Consider the following 19,636-nt stretch of genomic DNA (forward strand, 5'->3'; position numbering starts at 1 on the left):
TTCCTAAAAGATGTGTGTGTGTGTGTGTGTGTTTTCAAGCTTTGAAATAATCATTCAGTTTCACATACATGTTGAATAATTTCCCCCTTCCATCACATAGAAAATCCCAACTTACTGCCAAGTTAGTTGCTTATGGCACACACAAACTATATGTCAGAATGGTTGAACAATTGGCAACCTCATATCTCAACCAACAAATACTCTATCTTACACATTGGCAACAAAAACCAGAATACCAAATACAAACTGGGAGGCTACGATCTCGTAGGAACCCTCATTTTGTCAAGGACCTGGGAGTATTTATTTCAAAAGACCTAAGCTCTAGAGCAGTGTTTCCCAATCGTGGCAACTTGAAGATATCTGGACTTCAACTCCCAGAATTCCCCAGTCAGCATTCGCTGGCTGGGGAATTCTGGAAGTTGAAGTCCAAATATCTTCAAGTTGCCACGATTGGGAAACACTGCTCTAGAGCTCATTATAAAGCATTGCCAAAAAGGCATTAAGAATTGTTAAGCTCATTTTGCGAAGCTTCTTCTCTGGTAACATTGTCCTGGAAACCAGGGCATATAAAACCTTTGCAAGACCAATTCTCGAATACACCCCTTATGCCTGGAATCCACACTGTATATTGGACATTAATATAATTGAACGAGTCCAGAGGTATTTCATAAGAAGAGTACACCACTCCTCACAATAGAATACCTTATACCACCAGGCTTGTAATTTTGGGCTGGACAACCTAGAACTACACCGCCTACTGTCTGACCTAAGCTTAGTACACAAAATTGTCTGCTACAATGTCCTACCTGTCAATGACTACTTTAACTTCAACCGCAATAATACACAGGCAAACAACAGATATAAACTCATAGTAAACCATTCCAAATTTGATTTCAGAAAATACGACTTCAGCAACAGAGTGGTCAATGCCTGGAATATACTACCTGACTCAGTTGTTGCATCCTCAAATCCTCATAACTTTAATCTTAAACTGCTTATCTGGGACCTCACCCCATTCCTAAGAGGTCTGTAATGGGGCATGCATAAGTGCACTAGTGTGCCTACCATCTCTGTCCTATTATACCCATTTTTACTCATTTCTTATGCTTATACCTGTTTGAACTTATATATTTATATTTGTACTTGTTTTCTCCTACATGCCTAAAAAAAAAAAAAAAAAGTTGGAAGCTGTCCTCAAGGCTGTTCAGAGCTGCAAATGACTCTGGGCCATCAGTTGGCCAACCAACTTTCCTAAGAGGAAAAAAGCCCTCCACCAGGCAACAACTGACTCTTCCCTAATGCTGGATATCACAGAAAGATCTGTGGATAAGGTCTGATTCTATAAATCGTTGTGATTTCTCTATGTTTAATTCTTAGGGCAGCTTCCTAAGAGGGAAATTTCCTAGTAAATAAAATATCGCGAATTGAAATGGGAGGTTCTTTGAACTCTTTGGAAAAAGACATCATAAAGTGATTATGTTATTTCCCTCTTTCTTTTGGGGTGAAAATAAAACAGAAGAGCAAAACAGGAAGAATACAATGCATAGCAATCACAGAATAACAGCTATATGGGGGAGTTGATGATACGTTATAATACTCATAATCACCCTCTGCGGTAAATTATGGGTTAAACCAACCCAGTCCATTACCAGGGCCAAATATTTATTTTATCCATGCAACATTCATGGTACATTGCCATTCAGCAAAGGCTGTGGCAAAGCTGCCCTAACAAGATCATCAGGTTTAGAACTTGGCCTGGAAAGTGTGAAGGAGTCAGGGAAAGAAGTAGGAGATCTGTTATCTCAAAAAATTGGAGTGTCCTGTAGTGTGACCTATGGGAAAGATGACATGAAAGGAAGAACATTCCCAAGCAAGGAAGTGGAAGTGGTGGTGGAGGTGGAGGAGCAGGGGGAGAACTTTGGTTGGATGGGGAAATCATCTGAGATAGGACCAATTTGCCTGAACCGGTAGCGACCCGCTGGTGACACCATGATGACATCACCAAACTGGATCAGTCGGTGCCATTCCATGGGTGTTGCCATCTTTTTAAATTATTAATATTTTTTGAATTTTTTCTTTTTTGGAACAGGTGTAGAAGCCAAGTTCTGGCACTATGCATGTGGTTGCCATCTTTATTTTGCCTCCCCCCCCTTTTTTTTTGGATTACTGTGCCTGCGCACGCCTGTGTAAAGTGCAGGCGCGCCCACGAGGAACGCCCACACAGCACAGGAGGAAGCGAACCAGCAGCGAAGTAAGTTGGAACCCACCCCTGAATAGGACCATCTGAGAAGGCTTTCAGCAGCTGATGCTGGGTTTATCTCCAGTTTTTAATTAGCCTTCCAAAGACTTTCTGGTTAGAACAACAATAAACGTTTACCCAAACAAAATACTCGTTAATATAAGAATTGATTTAAGTGTTTGCTGTGGCTGGTGGGTTTACTAACAAAGTGTTACAGAGTGGCTCTTACGCAGAGTTTTTTCTTTCTTTAACATTCACTTTTAGACAGGCACGAGGGCCAGAACTAGAGTGCATTAAGAGAGGCTGCCTCAGTTAGGACAAGGGCTTCACTTTCAGTGAATTGGGACTGTGGAGCAACAAAGTTGTGATACCCAAGCCCAAAACAAAACAAACTAAAAACTCATCCCTTTGAAACAGAAATGACCAAAAGAGAGATTGGGATCTACTGCTAGATTTTAGATAGCATAACGGTGAATAAGTTTCTTCACGAATGAATGAACAGTAAACACAGCTCCGGTAAGTGAAAACAAATTCTTTTCTTGCAATATGTTCAAAGGGAAGGGGCTACCAGTTCTGAGTCGAAAACAGATTACAATTATTAGAGGGCAGCAAAGAATGAAATAGTTTTCTCTCTCTTCTTGCTGCCCTCTAGTGTTGACTCATAGCTTTGCAGTTCAGATTTGTTAGCCCTGAACAGGCTTCTTGTAGATTCAGCCACTCTGAGGCCTATTTCTTGAAGGCATCCCTCCTCTTGCTGAGTGCAGCGCTTTGTATGACCACAACAAAGGCAAGCAAGCCAAACCCAGATAGCTATTTGCAAACTTCACACACACATTTTTTTGTTAAATTTTTTAAAAATCAATAAAAAATTATATATATATAAAAAAAAGCAAACTTCACACACTGTTTCTTTAGGAAAGCCTCTTCAGCTTTTCCTAGATCTTTGGTGCTGGAACAGCAATAACTACAGATTTCCCGCACTTCAGTCCATTCCCAAAGTTTTCCACTGATCAGCTTCCCCTAGACCAATGCTTCTCAAATAGTGGGGTACGCCCCCCTGGTGGGGCACGAAACAATGCCAGGGGGGTGCGGGTTACCCCAGGGAACATGTGTGGTCTCTCTAGATCAGTGGTTCTCAACCTAGGGGTCGGGACCCCTTTGGGGGTCGAACAACCATTTCCTAGGGGTCGCTTAAGACTCTGGGAAAAGACAAATTTCCCATGGTGTTAGGACCTAAAGCTTCTATTCTGGCGCCTTGGAACATGTTTTTACAATCCGACCAATCAGGCGTTCACAGTGGGGATGTCCCTCTGACCTTCTTGCCAATCAGCTTCAAGCTCTGTTGGGAGAATTGGGGCTAGACTTATGGTTGGGGGTCACCACAACAAGAGGAACTGTATTAAGGGGTCGCGGCATTAGAAAGGTTGAGAACCACTGCTCTAGATCAATTCCCCCCGACGGGGAGTATTTTCCCAGTTGCACACTGCTCCGAGACCGGAAGAGAAGGCGGCCAAGTAGGGTGGGGCAGCTGCATGAGTTCTTGTTGTTCTTGGCGAGACCCCGTGTTAGCCATGAACTCTACATTGTTCAGTGTGATTTACTCCCATGTAAAGTGGGTAGAGCAGCCTTCTTCAGCCAATAGTTTGCTTGCAGCTTATAATAAGTAAAATAATAAACATTAACACTAAAATTCCATTGCGGCCCAGATCAGAGTTGTGGGGAGGGGGCAAAATGTTTATTTCTTCCTAGGGGGGGCCATAACAGAAAATAATTGAGAAGCACTTCCCTAGACAAACCTTTTGGTTCTCCATCCCCTCATCACAAAGATCTTCATGCGTGATCCCCTCCATTCCCCCCACCCACCCATCCCAACATCCCTCCTCAAGACAGACCATTGGGATGTCAACTCAGAGCCCACTTGGCAAAAGGCACACACACAAATTCTCACTTCAGGGGAGCTGATTTACTGGGTTCTGTAGAAAGTGAGGAAAAGCTTGCTATCTAAAAAAAAAAAAAAAGTGGGAGAGGCACAGGCAACACAATTAAATTTGGGGGTGGGGCGTTAAAAGTACAGACACAGAGCTAATTCCTAGTAAAGTACATCTACGATCAAAGACATTTGAAAGGTAGCCACCCTCTGGCAATGTGTGGAACCAACTGTTAAGGAGTGAGCAGAGTGACTCTTGAGTTACCAAGGATGCGCAGACGAAACATGGAGGCCTAGCAGATATCCAGCTGATAGCCCAGAGATGTGAGTAATGGTTCAGTAAGACAAGCAGATACATTAAGTGAATAAATATTATTTATTTTGGCAAATATCTTAGTCAAGAACAATCCTAGTCATACACAGTTAAATCAGTCAATACATTTACAATACTATATCTTACTTGTTCAGCTTGCAAATACATAAAACAGCACTTAGCACAAAGCAGTCACAGAGGACCTAACAGTAATAGCAGAGAATAATCAGAGAGGGAGGGAGGGAGGGAGGGAGAGAGGGAGGGAGGGAGACTTCTGGCTCCCTCTTATGGCTAACTGCAACATGAACTCTTAAAGCTACAGTAAAGTGTTATAATTCATTTAAACATACATTGATAGCTTGTTTATATATTCCCAAACCCAACCAGTTAAGTACGTAGTACTAACACCAGCCAACTACTTCAACTCCCCATCCCATCTGAATATTTTAATCACTTCTTGCAGGGCCTCGCCACTGTGTGCTGGATATGTTTATTCGCAACCTTGGCAGACCCCAACTTCAAAGACTTTGAAAGACTGCACCATGGTTTTTTTTACAGCAGCAGTCCCCAACCTGTTTTTCACCAAGTTTTTCCACAGATTTGGGGGTGGGGTGGGGAGATGCACACAACCTAGTTCCCTCACAAGCACAGTTTATAGTAGGGCTTGCACTCCTATGAGAATCTAATGCCTGATGAACTGACATGCAGATGAGGCAATGATATTAGCACTAAAGGGAGCTACCACAAATATATTGTAGATGAAGCTTCACTCGTTCGCCCATCACTCAACCCCAGCTGTGCAGCCCGTTCCTAAAAGATCACGGACTGTCAGATAGGCATCAGTCCATGGCCTAGGGGTTGGGGACCCCTGTTTATAGCATCCTCTGAGCAGTTTACAATTATTATTATTATTATTATTATTATTATTATTATTATTATTATTATTAATTAGACTTGTATTCCGCCCCTCTCCGGAAATTCGGAGAGGCTCACAACAATAAACACAGTACAAATCCAATACTTAAAAACAGTTTAAAACCCTTAATATAAAAACAGTCATACATCCCAGACAAAGCCATGCATAAAACGAAATGGCCCGGGGAATCAATTTCCACATGCCTGACGGCAGAGGTGGGTTTTAAGGAGTTTGCGAAAGGCAAGGAGGGTGGGGGCAGTCCTAATCTCCGGGGGGAGATGATTCCAGAGGGTCGGGGCCGCCACAGAGAAGGCAGCCTATTGCCCCCAACAATCTGGATCCTCATTTTACCATCAGAAAGATGGAATGCTGAGCCAAATTCAAGCTCCATGAGGATCGAATTCCAGATTCTGGGCAAAGTTAGCCTGCAATACTTCATTCTAACCACTGCACCACCAGGGTTCCTACATTCATTGTTTTATAATACTGTTTTTATTACTTTGTAAACTGTCCAGTGACAGTCAAATGGACAGCATACACATTTAATGAATTAATTAGCAGGATTCCTGGGTTCCAAACCAGCACATTACAGAGAATGGGCATGGTTCTCCACTCTGCACAAAACACAAAATGACAGTCCAGGTTCCAACTGGCTGATTGCAAGAGTCCCTCCTGCTTTGCCCCTAGAGTGGTTATTTCTGCTTTGGCTGTTTTTCAATCTGTTTTGTAGGAGTGGGAAGGGAAGTCTTCGGAGAGGGGCGGCATACAAATCTAAGTAATAAATAAATAAATAAAAACTTTTAGGAATACGGAGAACAAGTTTGAGGAGAACAATTTTGTAACCCTTGGTAAATTTTAGGTCCAAATATATTAAATATGGATCTTCATGTTTCACCCTGAAAGCTGCTAGATGCAGTTGGTTATTAATGGGTAAGGTGTTAAATTTTGATCCAGATCATGAGAAACTGATGTTGTGAAATAACTTAAATTTGAAAGGAGTGGGGAAGGGATTTTATTGGAAGGTTTGGGACAAACAAGAGATCAATACTTTGAACTATTTGATTTATTAAGGTTGCTTTAAAGATTTTGAGAGATTGTGCTATGAATATGATTTACCTGTAATATCTGCTTTTCAATACATAAAACTGAAATATGGACTGACTAAACAGTGTGGCTCGGATGCTTAATAGCCTCAGAGGTACCTGCAATCTTAGGATCTTTAAGAGATGCAGCACTTGAGCTGAAAACAACAATCTAATTTTATCAGAAACTATAAAGCAGAACAAAAGTTAGTATTAATTCTTTGATTGAATTGTAGAATGAAGATTTGGAGTATCCAATTTCAAAAAAATCAAATGGTTCTAAGTTTTAAAAAATATGAAACATACCAGTTTCATTTAAAAATGGAATTAATTCATCAAAATGTTATTTCATATATATTAAACTCCTCTATCAAAAAGTGTTTAAAAATTGTTGGACATTAAGGTTTTAAAAAAAATGTGTGCTGGCATTTTAAGAACATTGAAATCTCTAACTCAAATTGATAGTCTTATTCAGCTATAAATTTGAGGATTTTTTCCCAAATCAATATCATTTTGTGAAATATAATAATTACAGTACATCATGACTCTCAACAATAATCCTAAAATAGGGAGATTTTCATTTCCAACATTGGTGCAATAACTGTATAAGTTTCAGAAAAGCATCTTTAATGCTAGTTGGGGGTGAAAACATAATCTTGAAGCCTTTAACAGTAAATTTCCAGATAGATTGTATACTAAATCAATCAAGGCAGAGTCTTTTGAAACATATTGCCTCTTGTGTATACTGGCTGTGAGCCAGTCAGAGATTTGTTTTTCAGGTGCCAACATAGGACAGCCCTGGTTTAGATAAACAAACAAACTCATCTCCTCCCCACCTCCTTCCCACAGTCGGGTGCTATATAAGAAAAGAATATCTCCGGGACCGCCTTCTGCCGCACGAATCCCAGCGACCGTTTAGGTCCCACAGAGTTGGCCTTCTCCGGGTCCCGTCGACGAAACAATGTTGTCTGGCGGGACCCAGGGGAAGAGCCTTCTCTGTGGCAGCCCCGACCCTCTGGAACCAGCTCCCCCCGGAGAGTAGGCTTGCCCCCACCCTCCTTGCCTTTCGTAAACTTCTTAAAACTCACCTCTGCCATCAGGCATAGGGGAATTGAGACATCTTCCCCAGGCCTATATAATTTATGTATGGTATGCTTGTGTGTATATCTTGTTTTTAAATAAGGGGTTTTTAGATATTTTTAAAATATATTAGATTTGTTATTGTACATTGTTTTTATTATTGCTGTGAGCTGCCCCGAGTCTACAGAGAGGGGCGGCATACAAATCTAATTAATAATAATAATAATAATAATAATAATAATAATAATAATAATAATAATAATACAGGGCGGTGGTTTCCTGCCAGAGATCAGATGCTGAAAACAGGCCCCCCTTAGAGGAGCTGATATTTCAGGTGTTCTATTACTATAATACAATCGTATTGTTTACTATTTTGTTGGTTCATTTCTTTTGGCATTTTCTTTATGGGACTTGATTCCTACGGTAGTAATCTCTGTCCTTTCCTTTACCTAGGAGGAAATGGGTCCAATTTGACAAAGCTTATTTGGTTACATGGTGGGCACCTCAAGAAAGCCTGCACGCTTTGAATTACCCATGAAATCTCTGCTCTTTTATCCATGAGTGATAAAAGCACTTGAACTCTGCCAGCTGAAACCATGCTTATTTTCAGAAAGCAAAGGTCCATTTTGGAAAGAATTGTCAACGCCTCCATTTGCTTATATTCTCCCTTCCCTTCTCCATGCCCTGCAGACACGAAGTCTTTCAATGCTCAGAATACAGCCGGGCGGTGTCACGTTTAAAGGCACTCAAATTGGGAAACTGAGTCAGATCAATGTGGTGTTAGCCCTGCGAGGTAGTCCAGACAAGAAGCACAACCAGCAATACTAATTCTACCTTTGTTCTAACCTAATCTTGCAAGACCAAAAGTATTTCTCTCCTTCTTTTTCAAAAAAATATATATTAATTTTTAATATTAAAAATTATGGAGGGTGCATTCTGAAAAGTTCCTCACACCCTCCTCCTTTCTACATGCTGGTTGTCCAGTCTATGGCTCTCCCATCAGCTGATGTCATTCCCACATGTCATTACAAGCTTGGCGGGGCCTAGGGGAAGAGCCTTTTCTGTGGGGGGCCCCAGCCCTCCGGAATCACTTCCCCCCGGATATTCGTACTGCCCCCACCCTCCTCACCTTCGGTAAGAGTCTTAAGACTCACTTATGCCGCCAGGCTTGGTGCAATTAAACCGTAGCCCCCTGGCCAACGAAGGTTAGGCATGGTTGCTGTTTGAATGGGTATGATTGATTTTTAATATAATTAGGATTTTAGAGTAGTTTAGTTAGTTTTAAAATTAATTGGATTTAGCCTGCTGTGCTTTATTGATTCTTTCATATGTTGTAAGCCGCCCTGAGTCCTCAGGGGGTGCATATAAATCCAAGAAATGAATAAATAAATCCAAAAAATGAATGAATGAATGAATGAACAAATGAATGAATGAATGATTAAGGCATCAAGCTGGAGACAGCGAGAGAGGAAATTCTTGTCCCAATTGAGGCACAAAGCCAGCTGGGTAACCTTGGGTAGGTCCCCCCCTCTCTCACACAGCCCTAAGAAGGAGGTAAGGGCGACAGAGAGGGGTGACATACAAATCTGCCGCACGAATCCCAGCGACCAGTTAGGTCCCACAGAGTGGGTCTTCTCCGGGTCCCGTCAACCAAACAATGTCGCTTGGCGGGACCCAGAGGAAGAGCCTTCTCTGTGGTGGCCCCGACCCTCTGGAACCAACTCCTCCCAGAGATTAGAATTGCCCCCCACCCTCCTTGCCTTTCGTAAGCTGCTTAAAACCCACCTCTGTCACCAGGCATGGGGGAACTAAGATACACTTTCCCCCTAGGCCTTCACAATTTTATGTATGGTATGTTTGTATGTATGATTGGTTTTTTATATAATGGGTTTTTTAACTGCTTTTTTCTTTTTTTTTTCTTTTTTTTTTTAGTATTGGATTTTGTTGTACTGTTTTACTGCTGTTGTTAGCCTCCCCGAGTCTGCGGAGAGGGGCGGCATACAAATCCAATAAATAATAATAATAAAATCTAATAAATTACTATTACTATTATTGTTGTTGTTTGTTGTTGTTATTATTATTATTATTATTATTATTATTACCACTTGTGAAAAAGCTTGCCAAGAAAACCACAGTGATATATCCAGGCTGTTGCCAGGAACGAACAATGACTTGAAGGCACCCTCCAAACAATGCTCCAAAACAAGCCCCCACATCCCCATTATAAGATGTCATGAATCACACACAAAACCGGCCTAACCTAGAACCTGTTTCCCCAGGGACAAACCAGAGGTCTCTCAGTCATATGCTGCCCCTCCCCACCACGTGTCAAATAGATTACCGAGGCTCCAGCTTCCACAAAGCCTGTAGGCCGGAGAGCCATCCATCCACCCGCCTGCTGCACTGTTGGCAAAGCAATTTTCCTATCCACTCCAGTGCAGAAGTGGCCTCTCTCCCCCCCCACTCCCGGCCTCTATTTGAATGTATTCTCATTCTCCCCCTGCCCTCCACCCCATATATACACGGCAGCATCCCCGGCAGGAGCCCCAAAGTGGCACTGTTATTAATGTGCCCGGCACGCACACCAGCTAATAAATATTTCATCTCTACTCCCACCCCGCTCCCCAATTTCTCCAGCGCTTTATTTCTGCCACTCGTTTTCTGCCTCTTTCCTTTCTCTTTATTTTTCTCTGTTTGAATATCGAGGCTGGGAGGTAACTGGCGGGGGGGAGAAGGAGGGGGGAAACGGCGCTTGATTTAAATCCCCCCCCCAAATATTATCAAGCACCAAAGTCTGGAGATGGAAAATTGGGGTGGGCGAGCGAGGGAAATGCAGTCGCAGAGAGGACAATGAATCTGGGCTGGGTGAGTCATTGGGTGCTTTTTAAAAAATGAAGAAATAAAGGAGAAAAATATGAGAAAGGGATAATGGTACAGTCAGCGGCGGTAAAAGAAAGGCAGGCGATGTGATATGCCGAAGCTAGCAAGAGTGAGCGGGCGACAGGTCAAAAGAAAGGAGATATGTTTGGCCACAGGCACGCCTCCTCCCACAGAAACAGCAGAAACGGAGCCCAGATTAAAGCCGGCTGAAGAAAACACAATTTCTTCATAGGGTTTTTTTTAAATTTAATCGGAAGCTCCTATGGTGATCCCAGTTTGACTCATCCGGGGAGCTTTTCTGCTTCAGGTTGTCAAATTATGAGGGGACATCCCTGTTGGGGAAGTGGCTTTGGCTGACTGAAAGGAGGTAAACAGGTTAAAAAAATAAGACTCAAGATGGAGACTGGGCAGGTATCATGGAAACGCTGTGCATAAAACCAGGCCAGGCTTTCGTCAGATCCATCTTGATATTTTCAGTCATACCGTACAGATACTCCAGGGATCTGTCTTATTATGAAGCAAGGTCCAAAGCCAAAGAAAGATAAAACTTTAACAGATTAACAGAGTTGGAAGGGACCTTGCAGGTCATCTAGTCCAGAGGTCTCCAACCTTGGCAACTTTATGAGGCGTGGACTTCAACTCCCAGAATTCCTCAGCCAGCATAGCTGGCTGAGGAATTCTGGGAGTTGAAGTCCACGCCTCATAAAGTTGCCAAGGTTGGAGACCTCTGATCTAATCCAACCCACTGCCCAAACAGGAGAACCTACATCTGTGTCTACCTAGGATCAAATTCGAAACCCTCCTGATTGTGAGGCAAAACTTTGCTTGAGTCAACTTCAGCTCCGGATGAATACCTCGGCTGGGCACCTCCATGGGTTTTTTTCCCTGCAGTACTAAAGGGATTATTTTAATTTTTTTTTAAACATCCAACTCCAGCCTTTACAGTAGCCCTTAGAAATACTAGTAGTGCCCATTCATACAGCTTAACTTGGCCTGACCTTACTTAGCCTTTTTCAAAGCCAGCCAGATACTATGCAAATCTATCCTACAGGACGTAAGCAACCTTCCTGAACCATTACCTGTTCGAAGGTAATTTTCTAGACAAATGGAAGGAGACCTAACCTTCCAGAACAGCAAAGAGGATACAGTATGTACATATTTGGGGACTAAAAGGGGGCAGCTGGTTTGCCTGGCAGAACCTAGGGCAATGATGGCGAACCATTTTTGGTTCGCGTGCCAAAGGTCGGTGTGTCCGTATGCTAGCAGGCACACATGTGACCACATCTATTCCCTCTCCCCCCCATGCATGCACACACACCTATGCTGCCCCTGCACATGTGTACAATCCCCCGGTCCCCGCACACCCGCACAGGCCTCACTAAAGCCTGGGACAGTGAAAAAACAGCCAAATCGGAAGTTTGGAAAAACGGACTTCTGTTTTGCTTGTTGTGCTGTTTTTTTTGCACTCCAGAGCCTTCAGAGAAGTTTCCTGAAGCCCCGGAATGAAAAAAAAACCCAGCGCAACGGGCAAACCAGAAGTCCGTTTTCCAAACTTCTGGTTTGCCTGTTGTGGTTAGCTCTGGCCCAGCTCCTGCCCCAAGGACTGTGGATGTGGGGGAGACATCCACATGCTGCAGGCCTGTTTTGCTCCCGGTGGAATCTGATGATGAAGGCTCCTCTGACCAAGAAGACATGAGTGACAGGGAGGAGGAGAGTATGGCAGACAGCTCAGAAGGAGATCAATTATCTAGCTCCTCCTTGGATTCGGAACAAGAGTTAATGATACAGCCACGCATGCGGAGAGCGATGCATAGGCAGCAACAACTGAGAGATTATTATCAAAGAAAATGAGGCCACCTGTGGTTGGGTGGGGCTGTGGTAATTAGTGAGGCTGCTATAAATAGCAGCCTGTGGGTTTGGCCATTGTGGAGGATTATATGATCGTTTCGTGCCTGCTTTGCTGACTTTGACCTTTGTGTGCTGATTTTTCCCCACTTTGATACTAAACCAGAGCAAAGTGTGTTTCACTTTGTGAAAGAAAAAGGACTGTGAATTGCCTCACAGCTGCAAGCTAAGTATCACAGAACTGATAAGGGACTTGTACAAATTGCCAGTTTGTTTGGAGACGAGTGCTCTTTGCTATACAAAAAGAGTGCTCCGTTTATTTGCATTTTCGGTATAAAGAACATTGTTTTGAATTTTCAAACGTGTGTGTGTCTGAAATTGTATCTGTGCATTTTCGGAAGGATTCTACCAGAGAGCTCAACAGAACACCTGTTGGCTGGTTTTTTGCACCGCGGAGCTTCAGGGAAGTCCTCCCTGAAGCCTCTGGAGGGCGAAACGGCCTTCCCCAAGGCCAAAAATAATCTGGCTAGCGCACGCATGTGCACTGGAGCTGACATGGGGCAACGCCTCACATGCCCTCTGATATGCCTTTGTGTGCTGCCTGTGGCAATCGTGCCACAGGTTCACCATCACGGACCTAGGGAGAAAGAACAATTAACTCTATTGTCTCGCACCCTGCCCCACCCCCAAAAAACAATGCCACTTTTGTCTCCTATATGAAAGAAGGACCATCTTGGCCAAGGCTGAGTTTTACAAAACGTTTTATACAACTGCAAGAATCAAATAGCTGCTTCTCCTGCCCAAACACTGGTGGTGAATCTTGATGAATGCAAAAATAAACGGCTGAAGTCCCATATTGACCACAGAAAGTCTGGTCCAAAGGCCTCCTTAGCCGTTGATCCTGATTGGTTAAATTTAGACCAGTCATACTCTTAACCCAAGCAACTTCTTAGGGTTGTTTGGGGCGAGTGGGAGCTAGCATGCTAAGTATGCCAATTTAAATTCCAGAAAGAAAGGCAGGTTATACATCTAAAGTAAATAAATATTAGGTGGCTCATTAATCTTTCAATTCATGTTCGCACACATTAGAGGGACAAAGAATTAGGTGAGCTATTACTGGCTGTCTCTGAATATTCATGCACAGTCCAACATGCATATGCATGCAGGCAGCACATCCCAGCTAATCCCGTGCCGTATTATGTTGGGGAAAAACATATTGGTGGGTTGCAAAATAATTATTTTATGCTCTTTAGGTAGTGGGGGAAATGTGCCTAGTATTTGGGGGTAACATGATGTACTTCACATGAATCAGACCAATCAATAAAGTATATTTTGAAATATACAGTGGTACCTCTACTTAGGAACGCCTCTACTTAAGAACTTTTCTAGATAACAACTGTGTTCAAGATTTTTTTGCCTCTTCATAAGAACCATTTTCTACTTAAGAACCCGAGCCTGGAAAAATTTCCCAGGAAATTTGAGAGCGGCATGAAGGCCTGGCCAGTTTCCTGCCATTCCCCCTGGGTTTTTCTCTCTGGCGCAGTGTATGAAAGGCGTGTACTACCCCTCGCCGCCTTAGAGTGCCCCTTTTTTAAAGCCTTAAAGTTATGGATTGTTTTTTATTCCCCTCGCATTACCTTTTTCCTTCAGCAGCAACTGTCCTCCTCCTCTTCTTCCTTCTCCTCTTCCCACCCAAATTCCGAGCTTTTATTTCTTTCCTAATGGGTTTGCACACATTATTTTCTTTTACATTGATTCCTATGGGAAAAATTGCTTCTACTCACAGAACAAATTAAGTTCTTCAGTAGAGGTACCACTGTAATTGAAAAGGATTTTTTGAGGAGAAAACTCAACAGTCAGTGATGGCTCGCTCTGTGTATGGAAAAGCTGCAGATATACAGATGTGGTAGGTCCGTGATGGCAAACCTTTTTTTCCTTGCATGCCGAAAGAGCACACGCTCACGTTGTCATGAGTGCCCACACCCATAATTCAATGCCTAGGGAGGGCAAAAACAGCTTCCCCACACACCCCTGGAGGCCCTCTGGAGGCCAGAAACAGCCTGTTTCCTTCTACTGGACCTACCAACTTCTGGTAGGCCCAGTAGGCTCATGTTTCATCCTCTCCAGGGTCCAAAGGCTTCCCTGGAACTAGGGGAGGGTAAAAGACCCTCCCCCATCCCCCCGGAGACTCTCTGGAAGCCAAAAACACCCTCCCAGAGCCTCTGTGTGAGCCAAAAAGTAGCTGGCTTGCACACACATGCACATTGGAGCTGAGTTAGGGCAGCGTCTTGAGTGTCAGCAGATATGGCTCCGTGTGCCACCTGTGGCACCCTTGCCATAGGTTTGCCATCACTGTGGTAGGTGTTCACTGCCCATCCGTGTAAGTTTATTTATTTGGTAAATATAGAAAACCATGACAGATATGTGAGTCTCTAAGAGGTTGTCCAAAGCCTAGTTAACAAGAGGAGGAGGATAGTAGAAGAAGGGCAGGACAAGAAGCAATGGGTGGAAACTAATCAAGGAGAGAAGCAACTAGCCAACAGGCAAACCAGACGTTTGGAAAACAGACTTCCGGTTTGCCCATTTTGCTGTTTTTCTCATTCCGGGGCTTCAGGAAGCTTCCCTGAAGGCTCTGGAGTGCAAAAAATAGTACAACAAGCAAACCGGAAGTCTGTTTTTTCAAACTTCCGATTTGGCTGATTTTTCACTGGCCCAGGCTTTAGTGAGGCCTGCATGGGTGCGTGGGGACAGGGGGATTGTACACATGTGCAGGGGCAGCATGGGTGTGTGTGCATGCATGGAGGGAGAGGGAATAGGTGTGGGCACAGGTGTGGGTGCTAGCACATGAACACACCGCCTTTTAAAGTTCCTTTTAAAGTTTTAAAGTTCCTGACAGGACAATTGCTCAGTGGAACGGCTTGCCTCCAGAAGTTGTGAATGCTCCAACACTGCAAGTTTTAAAGAAGATGTTGGATAGCCATTTTTCTGAAGTAATGTAGGGTTTCCTGCCCAAGCAGGGGGTTGGACTAGAAGACCTCCAAGGTCCCTTCCAACTTTGTTGTTATTATTATTATAGTACAGGTAGTTGTTGACTTCAGACCATAATTAAGCCTAAATTTCCTGTCGTTTAATGAGACATTTGTTAAGTAAGTCTTGCCCTATTTTACAAACGTCGTCTCACTTGTTGCGAATCGCTGCAGTTGATGAGCTAGGAATCTGATTGTTAAGTGAATCTGGCTTCCCCATTGACTTTGTTTGCCAGGAGGTCAAAAAATGGAGTCGCAGGACCTTGGAACTCTGCAACAGTCATAAATATGAACCAGTGGCCAAGCACTGACCATGGGGATGCTGCAAAGTTTGTAGTTGTGAAAAATGGTCCTAAGCCACTTTTTTCAGTGCTGTTGTTAACTTTGAATAATCACTAAACAAACTGTTGTTAAGTCGAGGACTACTTGTACCTCGCCCACGTAGAAACAACGACACAACCCAAGGTCCTCGTGGGCACTTTCAAGATAAAGAGGGCTTGCTATGAATGTGCTTAACACCCAATCAGAAATAGCACAGCGGCTGCAAAATAAGGGACTGTGGAGGGAGATGGAAAAATTTGTCACATTTCTACGAGACAGTGTGATAGACACTAAAAGCAATACCACAGATTAAGGTTTGGGCCCAGACAGTCATTTGCATAAGTGGGGGGGAAAGCCTATATTCAACCAGCCAGAGGTGCTTTCTAAATTTTTATGTTAGCTGATTACCTGCAGGAAGAGACAATCCTATTCCGTATGAAAAATCAACTCCTCCAACCTCTCAGCTGATCGCGGTTAAAATTTCTGAAACGCCTCTAGTGACTGATGTGCTTCGCACTCCTATGACTAAAATTCAAACGAATATAGATTAAACCTATATTACAAGGCATTTACCACCATTAAAGAACCCAACGCTGATTGAGCTGGCGTGATAGAAAGCCATGATCTGAAAACATTTCAACTGTGCAAGGGCCAAGATGAAAGAAAGGGAAAACTGAGCAGGGAAATGAGATAAAGGAATAACAAAAGTCTTATGTCTGTAATAATATAAAAGGAGCATCTGACGATGTGGCTTCTGCTGTCACGGCTAGAAATCCAATATTAAAAAGGCAGCAGGAAGGGGTTCCAAATCTCACTTAACTAATTTGAACTATCTTACTGGAACTATGGCTACAGGATTCTAATATCCTCTTCTATTTTTCTTTGTTCTCTCCAGGATTTCTTATTTTCGGAGTTGACCAGCTGAGTCCTTCTTTGAGAACTACTACAAAGGTCTGAACTGGAGTATGTACACTATACGTGGTGTTAGGATTTAGTGTACTTAAATTACAGAAAAGAGAAGCATATTGTTTGCAGTCCTTTGCATTTTTATTAAGTGTTATGGAATTAGGAGGAAATCTGGACATTTAACGAAAAATTAAAGGCCTGCATTTTAGCTAACATGATGCCTCACTTTTGTCATGGGTCTCTTAACAATAGTAGCATGTCAGTCTTGGTTAGGAGCATGATTATGATTATGATTATTATGTCAATACAACACAGCAAACGAGATCACTATGCTGGATTTCGTATTTCGTCACCAGTCAGGTGCTTCCGAACCACCTAGGACTGCGTGACATAGCGGCGAATTATGTTTGCAATTGACAGATGGAGATTTTGTCAATTCCGGTGGTTTTCAAGTGTCCGCTGAGATCCTTTGGCACTGCGCCCAGCGTGCCAAGTACCACTGGGATCACTTTCACTGGCTTATGCCAGAGTCGTTGCAGCTCGATTTTTAGATCTTTGTACAGTATTTCACTAATTTCTCTAGCTGCTTCTCCTCGATTCTGCTGTCTCCTGGATTTGCAATGTCGATGATCCATACTTTCTTTTTCTCCGCAATCAGGATGTCTGGTGTGTTATGCTTCAGAATTCGGTCAGTCTGAAGTCGGAAGTCCCACAGTAGTTTTGCTTGCCCATTTTCGACCACTTTTTCGGGCTTATGATCCCACTAGTTCTTTGCCACTGGTAGATGGTATTATTATTGTTGTTGTTGTTGTTGTTATTGTTATTATTATTATTATTATTATTATTATTATTAATTAGATTTGTATGCCGCCCTTCTCCGAAAACACAGGGCGGCATGCTTCCATATCTGTAATACTATATAGATTTCATCATCAGTGACTTGATCACATAAGAAATACCACAACCATTAACAGGGGTGGGCTGCTACGGATTCGCCCAGGTACAGGAGAACCTAGAGCTAACTTGGCCAGTTTGAAGAACCTCCAAATCCCACCCCTGGCAAGCCCCACCCACCCCACTCTGCCCCTCCCAGGGGTCTCCACCAATAATCAGTTGCTACCCGGAACGCACCACACTGCATACTGGTAGCAAAAATGTAGTTGCGCGAACAGTTCCGGGTGACCTGTGGGTAGGTGGTACGCCCAAGAAGCGAAATCTCAGGAGAGGATGCAAATTCGGCGAATTTCAGTGACTCTTTGCTTGCACGCATGCACAGAAGCAAAGAACCGCTGAAATCTTTTGCAGCCACATGGCCTTTCTTGAAATAACCCGCGCAGAAGCCAAATCTCACTCGGATGCGCATGTGTGACTGCTGGTCACCTGGAGCTGCGCACGCATCACACCGGTAGCAGCTGTTAAGTAGGTGACCCTGCCTGCTCTTCATGCATTTTGGATGCGCGCAAAACGTCCCTGTGGGAAAGGTAAATGGAACCCACCCTGCCCTGGGTGAGATCAATGGTAGACAGTCTAAACTTAATGTTTTGGTGGTTTGAGGAAGATCCTACAGAGTCAGCTAATGTATTCCAGGCATTGACCACTCTGTTGCTGAAGTAGATTTTTTTGCAATCAAATTCGGAGCGTTTTACATTAAGTCTGTATCTATTGTGAGCTCGTGTATTGTTGCGGTTGAAGCGGAAGTAGTCATTACAAATAGGGTATTGCAGCAGATACTTTTGTGGGCTATATTTAGGTCAGATTGAAGGTAGCATAGTTCTAAAATTCCCCATGGTAGGAGGAGTTAATCAATCAAGACTGAGTCCAGAAAAGTATAAATAGTGCCCTCCATCTTACATTCCCCTTCTTTTGACTCAGTCTGAGTCTAGGACAGTGCTGTTCCTTCAAGCAATCCTGAGAAAGAGCCTTGACATCTGTCATCCACCCATCCGTCATCTATTCATCCATGTCATCCATCCGTCCGTCTGTCTCATCATCCATTGCTGATCTTGAGTGTCCCTCCCCCTGCAAGTTCGCCAATACCTGGTTTAGGTTGGGTTGGAGGCATTTCCTAAGCCCACAATTTCAAGTCTGGTGGCAAACGTTCTACCTGAAGATGGGGGAAAGGATATCAAAGTTGGAAACAAGAGGAAAACTCTGGGCTAAACATGTGAAAACGTAAGAGATGAAAGAGGCTGTGTGAATCCACAGCTAATCCGGGCAGGTTGGACTGAAAAAGGAGGGATGAGAATCCCCTAAGCCAGGTCTCCCGTCAGAGGGCAGGGGGTAGGTTCCAGAAAAAAAAGGCCTCCTTGGTCCCTTTATCCCCAGTAGTAATGTGATCGATAGTCTCATCACTTAGAAATCCATCTTCTCCTCTGAGCGCAGATCTTGGAAGCTCCTTAAGACTTTAGCTTATCCTTGTGAGAAGGTAAGGAGGCAATGGCCTGGTTCATCCCGGCTTGATTCTGGAGCTGCCAAAGCGGGACCTTAATCCCCTTCAGGCAAGTTTCCCTACCGTGAACTGAATATCCAGAAGTCGGGTGATTTTGAGAAGCAATCATGGACTGTGTGCTTCAGTAGAGCCAACTCTCTCATCAACAGCCCAGCCATGTACTTGCATTTTTAAAGCTAATAGGAAAAAAATGGCATCTGGAAACAACAAGCATAACCATACCAGGTTGCAATCTTGCACAAATTTTCCTGGGAATAAAACCCCTTTGGAATCAAGGGGCCTTAATGCTACATAGTGTTCTGTCGGGCTCTCTGGTAGACTCCTCCAAAAAATTCACAGGTACAAATTTCAGACACACACATGTTTGAAAATTCAAAACAATGTTCTTTATAATGAAAATTCACTTAAACTAAGCACTCTTTTGGTATAGCAAAGAGCACTTGTCTCCAAACAAACTGGTAATTTGTACAAGTCCCTTATCAGTTCTGTGATACTTAGCTTGCAGCTGTGAGGCAATTCACAGTCCTTCTTCTTTCACAAAGTGAAACACACTTTGCTCTGGTTTAGTTTCAAAGTGGGGAAAAATCAGCACACAAAAAGTCAAAGTCAGTAAAGCAGTCACGAAACACAATGATCAGATAATCCTCCACAA

The sequence above is a fragment of the Erythrolamprus reginae genome, chromosome 2 (genome assembly GCF_031021105.1).
Source record: "Erythrolamprus reginae isolate rEryReg1 chromosome 2, rEryReg1.hap1, whole genome shotgun sequence".
Lineage (NCBI taxonomy): Eukaryota > Metazoa > Chordata > Lepidosauria > Squamata > Dipsadidae > Erythrolamprus > Erythrolamprus reginae.